Raw genomic sequence first — 10,553 nt, 5'->3', positions numbered from 1 at the left:
TCGATTGCCCCGCTTATAGTGAAAGCCGCCGGTCCGGATGACCCCGATATCATAGCAGCTGCGGCAGCACATGGATTGACTGTAACGAGTGCCAGAGAACAAGCGGCCAACTTAGTATTACTCTTCGTGAAATGTTAGGCCTTGATGAGGCGCCAGTGAAGGAGGTAGTAATTACATATGTGAAGAATGGGCCTCTCGTCGAGCCTGCGCAGGAACAGGATCTACCTCCACAAATGAAAGGTCTGCTAAAATGGTACAAGGGTTACATAAAAAATAAAAACGCCAAAGATTATATTTATGCGGAAGTTAGATATGAGCATCACTTCAAACATTACTATGTACAAATTCATCTGAGTGAATTGTTCCAGCTTTTCAATCTGCGCGAGCTCGACAAATCTATCATCAGTTGCTACGTTCTGTAAGTGATTTATTTATACCCCATCTCGTTCATATTGCCTGCACTATATATATGTCGTAACTATATTGTTGTGTCCGCTATTATACATGCAGAATGAAGATTAAGGAATGCAGAGTAAGGAACATCCATGATGTTGGGTTCATTGACCCACACATCGTTAATGGATATGTGTTGGAGCATCACCCCGCCGACATGGAGGCAGACCTGTGGTAGTTTCTTACAAAGCAGGAACTCAAAAGTGATATTCTATTTCCTTACCATTTTGGGTGAGTGTTTCTGTCTTGAGCACATTCTCTTTTGTTTACTCCATGCATGATATGTGGCCGGCTAATCGATGAGTTATGCATGACGTACTGTGCATGTATCGTGTCCGCAGGTTCCACTGGATTCTGCTAGTAATTAAAGTTGACACCTCAGAATGTCTCGTCCACGACTCTCTGAATATGGATCCAAAGCTTTGGGGCGGCATGAGAAGAATGCTGCAGAAGTAATTATTTTCATTCATTTGCGCTCTATATCGATCGGCCTATTTCGTTCATTTCCTAATATCAAGTAACTAATAACTCTCTTGTTCATTTAATTTTCTTTGCCTCGTAGGGTTTGGAGACGGTTCGTAGATACAAAGGTCGGTGAATTCAAAAAAGAGCTAGAATTCAAAAGGTCAAAGGCTAAGAATGGTGGGGATATTCAGCCAGCGGGGACCAATCTATGTGGATACTATGTTTGTGAGATGATCCGGAGATACACCTCTGAGCGGGTTCCGAGTGATACCAATGCTCAGCGGAATAACCTCCGGGTGATGCTTAGTCCAGAAGCTCGCTTCCGACCACTTCAAGAGGAACTAGCTGGATGGTTCAGGAGGGAAGTCCTCCATCGTAAAGGAGAACACCATTACGAGGACGTAGAACTTCATATGCATTAAATTATGTATGGAAACTTGTTCAAAATTGTATATGGTCATCCGATGATATTGAATATATATTGTATATTCCTATTGAATTATTTTTGGTTCTAATTTCAAATTTGTTTGAAATTGTACATTCATATGCATGTATGTAGTACCGTAGAATATGTGAAACTCCTTCAAAATTAAAATAAAGCACAAAAGAAATAAAACAATACAAATTAAACAGAAAACAGGTTTAGGGGGGGCTAAACCCTGTGGCGGCCTTTAGTCGCGGTTGGCCAGAAGAACCGCGACTAAAGGTCCTCCGCCCCGACGGCCGCCTGGCGCCCACGTGGACGGGCCTTTAGTTGCGGTTCTTAAGCAACCGCGACTAAAGGGGGGGGGCCTTTAGTCGCGCCTATTTGGTCGCGGTTGCGCAACCGCGACTAATGGCAGTTGCGAACCGCGACCAAAGGCCCTTTTTCCACCAGTGAGAGGAAGAGGTCGAGGACAACGGAGAACTTGGCCTTGGTGATGCGAGAGTCATCGAGGAATAAGAGGGCGTCATGAGAAATCCTTCCCGTGACACCAGAGCGCCGGACGCGCGACGAGGAGGTCGCCCCGAGCTCGAGCGCGGGCTCGCGGGAGCATGGCGGGCAGGGCAACGACGAGCACTTGGATGGGACTTACCGGCGGAGGTGGACAGAGGAGATGGTAGAAATCGATCGAGAGAGGTTGGGTCAAGGGCTGGGTCACCTTTTAAAGGATGCTCGGACGAGCTCCAGCCGTCAAATCACCAAGGTGGCCGAGGCAAAATTAACAAAAATGACCTTTCCGGAAAGAACGCACAAAGCGACCCCTCGGGGCAAATATTTCACCCGTCTAACCATTGTGTGTGGCATCCGACACCTAGACGCCACACTACATTGTGTGACGCCTAGCCGTTCGGCGCCACACCCCCCGACCACATGGCAGAGAGGGTCCACCCCCCAGGTCGTGTGACGCTTAAGCCTCACGCGTCACACATTGTAATGTGTGGCGTCGAACGCTTAGGCGCCACACATTGACTTATACAGCCACGGGCCAGCCCCCCTCCCCACCCCTTCCTCATTCCCCTCCCCCATCCCCTCTCCCAGCCACGGGCCCCTCTTCAAATCCTTCTTCAAATCACCAAATCTGAAGGTTTGGACCGGGCATTTGTTGTCCAATCACTCCCCTAAGGTAATCCCCACCTCTCCCCTCATTCTCATCCAAACAAAAATCTCTTGTGGTCTTTTTTTGCAAATTTGAGGAAACCCTAGTTTTTCGTGAAATGTGGGATGTGTATGATATTGTTGTATTTGTTTATATGTTAGGATAAGGGGTATGATGGTGTTAAGATTAGGGTTGTTTGGATGTTTGCATTATGGTTGTTTTAGGGTTAGGGATGTTTGGTTGTGTTAGGGTTACGATGGGGTTAGGGTTATGGATGTTTGGAAGTTAGTAAGTAGATATTGTAGTTGTATGATTGCTTACAAAAAATGTTCTATGTTTTGTTGTTTAGGGATGGGAAGAACATGTATTTATGTTCATCACATGGACAAGGATGCCTTTTTAAAAGGTAATATTGATCTGGACCCGGATGAGCTTGACATGGTGTTCGATTTGTGTCCTAGCTATGGTGAATTGTTGGAACAAGTCCGAAAGGATTTGAATTGGATGGACCCTAGTGATGTAGTTGAGTTTGATGGTAGGCATAATGTGGGATTCGGAATGCACATTCGTTGGAAGACCATGCGTGTCAACTCCGAGCAACGTTGGCTTGCATACAAGGATACGGTGGCCGAATCACTAGACAAGGCTTTAGAGTTATTTTCCATCAAAACAAATGTTCCTAACTTGAAGTTGGATTTGAACCGACTTGCCTCTCGGATTGTTGAAGCTATGCCTGCACCCATCAACGAAGAGGCCAACATTGAACATATTTCTTGTGTCGAACATGAACCATTGCTAGAGGCTAATGATGAGCACGATGATGATGAGAATGATGGTAATGTTCTTCATGACAACAATCTTGGTGAGTTGGACAAATATAATTTGCAAGAGACAATGGACCATTCTATTCGGTACTCATGTGGCTATGCATCTGAGTCTGACGGTGAGGGTCCCGATGAAGAAGTTGATGAGGAAGGGTTCACGCCAAGGAGGCTGAAGCTTTCAGGAAGGTATTAAAGCATGATCACCGGGAACCATTGTTCGAGGATCTTAGCTTTGCGGATGAAGCCATGGTTGATGGAGGCGAAGTCATATTGTTTGGAGCTAGGCCACCTTCTCATCGGGACAGACATGGGAAGAATATTATTTTGCCGGGGTCAAAGTTCGAAACATTCTTTGAACTGAAGATGTGGTTGGATGAATATTCTGTTACGCATTATAGGCCACACAGAGTTGTTAATTCAAACATGAATCTGCGTTACACGGTTGCATGTGAGGATAGATGGTGTCCTTGGATTGTCGGTGCAAGACCATGGAAAGGAGGGCCAGGATGGAACATTGTGAATTGTATGCCTCACATGTGTCGAGGCAAGAGGGTTGATGGTGCCCTTTCGTCGCAAAGCCATAGACAACTCACCTCCGAGTTCATCGCTTATAGGCTTTCCAACTCCATCTCCTCTCTTCCTACAATGAGCATAAAAAGCGTACAAGACCTTGTGAAAGCCCTCTTTCACTACGAGGTGAAATATGGTAAGGCATGGAAAGCAAAGCAAGCCACATTCAAGATGTTGTATGGTGATTGGGAGCAAGCATACAACCGCATACCTAGGTTGTTGGGAGCTATTGCCGCCCCTAACCCGGGCATGGTTCATGTGGTCGAGCCGTATGGGGAGAAAACAAGGATTCTCAATGGAAATCCATGTCATTGGTGTATTGCTTGTACAATAGGTTCACTTTGCTTGCCACCTCCGATACCAAGTCCCACTTGTAAGCCCATGTAGGAAGCCGTACAGGGTTGCCGTGGTCATCCCAGGTATTCCACTTTGAGGTTTTAGGGCGTCCAACAGGAAGGCGTTCCCAGCTCCATACCGAAAGTAGGAGCATACAACCACCAACTCCACCGTCCTTTGTGGACCTACCACAAGCATCGTCCAACTACAAGTAACAACAAACATGCATCAGTTTAGCAGAAAAGGATAACAAAGAGTACTTACTATTAACAATTTATTACCTACCGATACAAGTAAGCCAGTGCGGCCGAGCCCCAACTGAACTTGTTGTCGAAAACAGTCAATACCTTTAGCCACATCCATGGAGCATTCTTGCCAGTGCCGTCAGCGAAGATAGTCCTACAGATGACGTACCACATGTACACGCGAGCATACCTCTGGATCACCTCGTCATTTGCGTCCTCAGGACAATGAGCAAAGTTGGCGACAATCCAAGTGAAAGGAGCATCGGTCGGGACTCTATCTTTCTTCCCTCCATCTTCTACCTCCGGCTCTGGAGGCGACATACCAATAAGGGCCTCCATTTGTTGCCGCCATCCCTCGGAATCAGTGCTCATACAAAGAGGCTTTCCATCGATCGGAAGTGCAGTGATCATGGAAACATCTTGAAGAGTAACTGTCATCTCTCCGGTCCGGAGGTGAAAACTATGTGTCTCCGGCCTCCACCGATCAATAAGTGTAGTGATTGCCGCAGCGTTGAGATTGGGCGTCGACCGACTCACAAGCTGAATGAATGGAAGGAGTCGTGTCATCTTGATGTATGGTGTGTACCGCTCATCGTTCTGCATTACAGTCGATGCCGCGTGAGACCGGATCTTCAAGGGCGTAAGCTCCTGCAAACAAATAGGAGTGAGTGATATCATTACATTTTCATCTTATTAAATACATGATTTTTTATCATATGATCTACTTACCATTTTCTTCTCCGACATCAAATAGGCTCGGTGTTAAACGTCATAAACATCATTCAAAAGCCACACCATCCTACAAATCACAAAAGAATACTCATATTCAAAAAAAATACTCATCTACTAATCTACTCATCTACATATTACTCATATCCTAACTACTCATATGAATCTACTCATATCCTAACTACTCATATGAATCTACTCATATCCTAACTACTCATATCCTAAGAACTCATATCCTACCTACTCATACTAACTACTCATACTAAAAACTCATATGAATCTACTCATACTAACTACTCATATGCTAACTACTCATACTAACTACTCATATGAATCTACTCATATCCTAACTAGTCATATGAATCTACTCATATCAATCTAGTCATATCAATCTACTCATATCAATCTACTCATATCAATCTACTCAACAAAAACCTATTCCATTTGGATAGAAGGATGGGAAACGGAAGAGATTACCTAGTAGCCAACCTTGGGGATCAATCCAAGGAAGAAATCACCAGATCTGAAGGGGACGGGGGAGGGGATTCGGACTTGGAGTAGATCCAGCCGCTGCCGATTTGAATGGGGGAGGGGGTGGGGAGGGGGCTGGCTCGTGGCTGTATAAGTCAATGTGTGGCGTCTAAGCGTTCGGTGCCACACATTACAATGTGTGACGCCTGAGGCTTAGGCGTCACATGGCCTGGGGGTGGGCCCTCTCTGCCAGGTGGTCGGGGGGTGTGGCACCGAACGGCTAGGCGTCACACTGTGTAGTGTGGCGCCTAGGTGTCGGGCGCCACACAAAATGGTCAGACGGGTGAAATATTTCCCCCAAGGGGTCGCTCTGTGCGTTCTTTCCCCAGGGGTCATTTTTGTCAATTTTGTCGGTGGCCGACGTGGCTCTGTGGATGGAAGTTGTACACGAGAACAACGATGCTCGTGCGTTCGTGGGCTCGGGCTGCACTGAGGTGGGCTGCAGTCTAGAAGTTGGCTGGGCCAAGGAGAAGCGTGGGTCTGCTGCTGCTGGCTGCGAGGGAGGTAGAAGCCCAGGGTGGCTGGCCTCTCTCCCGAGAAAACCATTTATTTTTTTTGAATTTAACACAGAGTTCAAAATTCCCCTCACAAAGATAGGGAAGGTTTTGAAAATAATTAAACATGTTTTACACTAAAAAAAATAGACCCTATTTAATAAAATTGGTTTGTCAATTTATAGGGCGAGAAAATAAATGCTCATTTATTTCTATTTGAAGCTATTTTGCTGGTTAAATTAATAGAAAACAAAACAACCCTCACACTTACTTCTAAAATATCACCAACAATATTAGAAATTTAGAAACATTTTAAAGGAGGTGTTGGGCCAAACAATATTTCACCATATCACAAGACTTGAATTAAAGACACAGATATACTAAGGCATTTGAAAAGGAGGGATTTTAACTCATGACCAACACTCTTGCAAGCGCATCACCACAACATCACACAAGCAACAAGGAGCAATAATTAAAATGTATTACATGATGACATGATGCTATAATGCAATGGAAGTCATGAAAAAAACTTCAATATTTCAAACTACATGAGGCACAACATGGAAGGTTCACTCATGGAAATATATTCCAAGGGTTTTGGAAATTGAACTTGGGCTCTTACACAATGTGAGTAAGGAGTTAGCCATGGGATCTTGTATTACGGAACAAGCAAATAAACTTGCCCATAACGAGATTGAACTAGGTGTGGAGATACCGACGATCGAATCTGGGGCAAGTAACATACCGCTGGACAATGGAAACTACATAGGGGATAGATTGAATCCTTGGTACCGTGGTTCGACCGATAAAGATCTTCGTGGAATATGTGTTAACCAATATGGGAATCTAGATCCCGCCATTGGTTATTGACCACACAGGTGTCTCGATCATGTCCACATGATTCTCGAACCTGTAGGGTCCTCACGCTTAATGTTCGATGATGATATAATATTATTGGGTTATGTATGTTGGTGACTGAATGTTGTTCGATGTCTCGGATGAGATCTTAGATGTCACGAGGTGTCGGGGAAAACCAACACCTATGGGAAACTCGAGGAGTCCCTTGATCGTTTGGCGGCGAGAGGGAGGTATGCATCGAGAGCAAAACTAGCGATCAACACCGACAAGGTTCTTTTTACCCAGGTTCGGGGCGCTTGGCGCGTAAAACCCTACTCCTGCTTAGTTTGTATTATGGGCTAATTGTAGCGTGATTTTGCTACAGTACTACCTACTAGATGATTAGGGATTCTCTGATCCCCAAAAGGTCCAACCCCTATGTGACATCCCCGGATTATGGTACAATAATCCATGTAGTTATGCTACAGTAACCTCACACTAATGGTGACACGTCATCATGTGAACTAAGCTAAATATCTACTTGTTAAGAATCAAAGCCAAATTTTTTATTTAAAATAAGCGCAAATAATTATTTCTTCAAATATGAAAAAAAATGTTCTTAGTGTTGCAAATATTTCTTGGATAATTGCCATGGTGAAACCAACATTTTTTGAAATGGTTATATTCTCTAAAACATTTAAGATAGAGGACAAAAGAATAAATAGAAGGCCTTTTGAATTAGGAAAATATCCAAACTTATTTCAATTCGCCCCAAACATTTTGTAGGAGTGTTAATTATTGCAATGTAATTAATTGGACAAGTATCATGTTTTACAGAATTCAATTGGAGCTAAAAAGAAATGTAAAACAATATCTTTTCTCTTAACAGAAAATTAAGAAAGGAAAAACCAAACATCTACTATGCTACTGGGCCATATGTGTCCACACTTCACTGTGGCCCAACCTACCCTGGCCTTTTCTTCTACCTCCTAGGCAGGGGATCGTCGGAAGGCATCCACCGCTCGATGACCACCATGGCCACGTGTCGACCATCCCCCGGTCTCCCTAGCGCATAAGATGACCCCACAACCTCCTCCCGAACCCTAGTGCCTCTCCTCCCTCTGCCCCGCTCACACTCGGCCTCGTCCACGACCCCATGGCCGCCTCGCCATGAAGCTCGCGCCCTCCTTCAACCCCGTGCCTGGAGTCCATGTCCTGCAGCTCCGTCGGCCTCCTCTACGTCGTCTGCGACCACCACCGCGAGCTCTATGCCTCTACATCGCCGGGATCGACGTCGTCTACCTCACCTACGACCGTCGTTCCCTCGTCCAATCTACCTCACCGGAGCTCCTCCGCCCCATCCGACGCGTCCTCCGCCTTCCCCTGTGAGCGGCACCCCCATTCCCCTTGTCACCCCTCTGTTCATCGCCTCGTGTCGCCGTCCCGTGTTGCATGAGTTTCGGCCTGTGGCTGTGGCCACCACGACCGTGCCCTTCCCCGCGTGTGTGTCCGGTGCGCTCTGCCTCGCCTTTTTCTGTGCCCTGCCGCGTACTGGCCTCACCGGGGCACACCCTGGCCATGCCCAGGTGCGTGGCCGCTGCTCGCCGCGTCGCTCCTGATGCCCCTGTTGCTGCCATTTGCTGGTGCTGCTCGCCCAGCCTGCACGCGCACCGTCGTGACCGTCCGTTGTTGTGCTCCTCCTGTTGCCCTGCTACTGGTGCTTTGTGCTGTTGCTCGCCTCGCCGCTTGCCGCTGTCATTGTCGTCGTCGCCCCCGTGCACTTCTGCTGCCGCTACTACGCCAGCGCTGCTACTGCTCTTGGATGTTGCGGCTGCTAGCTATTGCTCTTGCTGCGTGCAGCTGTCGCGTTGCTGTCGTTGCTAGCTGCTATTACCTTGCTTTGCCTGCAGCTGCTGCTCCTAGGCTACTGCACAACTGCCTTTTACTGCTACTACTGCACACGGCCGCTGTTGTGCGCTAGTATTGCTCATGCCTTCCTAGATGCTGACAGCATCACTATTAGTTGCGTTAGCCTCCGATGAGCCCGTGTCCATGGCCTTCACATGTGTGTGTTCGTGCACACAGTGGCAGGTTTGTGCCACTTCACGTGAGCCATGCCATTAGCTAGGGCCTAATTAAGATTTCTAGAGGCAATTAGTGTTAGGTTAGTTTTTAGTTTATGGCATGTGGGACCCCCCTCCCTTGATTAAATTAGTTAGGTGTTTTATTAACACTTGTGACAATGACGTGTGGGCCACATACCCTCTATTGACCAGTCAATTTGACTTGGTCAACCCATCTCCAATGGTCCCACTGTCAGACACTCATGCTAGAGTAACGCTAGGTAACAAAAGTTTTTACTGTTTTATTTTCGGATCAAAAGAATTCCAGAAATACAGAAAGTCATTTATACTTTGGAAAATCATATAAAATGAACAGTAAGTCGGATGGAAATATTTTATACATGAAAGTTGCTCCGAAAAATCCCGCGAACCCGGATACATTATCCATTCGTGTGTCACACGTCTCTATCGTAGCGAATGTGGAACTTTTCCGTCCGTTTCGTGTGACCGGTAGTAGCCAAAGAACTAGGAAATATCGTCATATATTTTTCCGATCCGTCTATAACGATTAATGCCGCGTTAGTGCATGCCTAGCGCTGCATATAGCTATGTCATGCTTTGTGATGCATTTGATTGCTTTGTTATTTATTGTGTTCCCCTACGTTGCTTCCTTTCTGGTAGACCCCCGAGACCGATGTTGATCCGGTGATGGCTACCTCCCGGTCGAGGATCTGTATCTGTCTGCAGAGCAACAATTCAAGCAACCCCCCCCCCTTGATCATCCCTATATCGCCTATGCCTTTCTTCCTCCTGCTTGCATTAGAATTTTGCTACTGTTGTAGTTAGCTCCTATATCTGATGCATAGCCTATTTTTTTATGAACTGCTACTTTCAGTACCGCACTTTAAAACTGTTTAGTATAGGTGGAGAGCAGTCATCCCCTCTGACCCCGTAGTCCAGTTCCCCCGCTTTGTTTTCAAGTATCGATCCCTTATCGACGAGCCAGACCCGGCACAACACTTACACCCCCCTTAGTTGCGCGACGCTACAGAGATACTATCGGGTACCGAGGGTGACAACTCGCGAAGTACTCGTGATGATATCTCTGTAGTATAGCTAGTCGGTCGTGGTTATCGAGGGTGATTCCTCTTTCACCATCCCCGACGATGCCTGTGTCGTGCAACCCCGTCAAGTGTGGGACCCTCGAGGGTGATTCCTCTAGGTCCACCTTGACAGATACATCGTTTGGAATCCAACGAGGGTGATACCTCGGATTCCCCCTGATGTTTCTACCACACAGTTACTTGACCATGTTACTGGGATCTTTGATGAATAGATGTTAGGCGGGTGGATTCCCGTGTGTTTGTGTCGATGACATAATTAAAATGATAATTGATTTGGGTATTTGATCTGGGTTGGTCGGAGA

This window comes from Hordeum vulgare, chromosome 4H, assembly GCF_904849725.1.
Source record: "Hordeum vulgare subsp. vulgare chromosome 4H, MorexV3_pseudomolecules_assembly, whole genome shotgun sequence".
NCBI classification, from domain to species: domain Eukaryota; kingdom Viridiplantae; phylum Streptophyta; class Magnoliopsida; order Poales; family Poaceae; genus Hordeum; species Hordeum vulgare.
The sequence above is the reverse complement of the archived record's forward strand: the minus strand, read 5'-3'. Positions refer to the sequence as shown.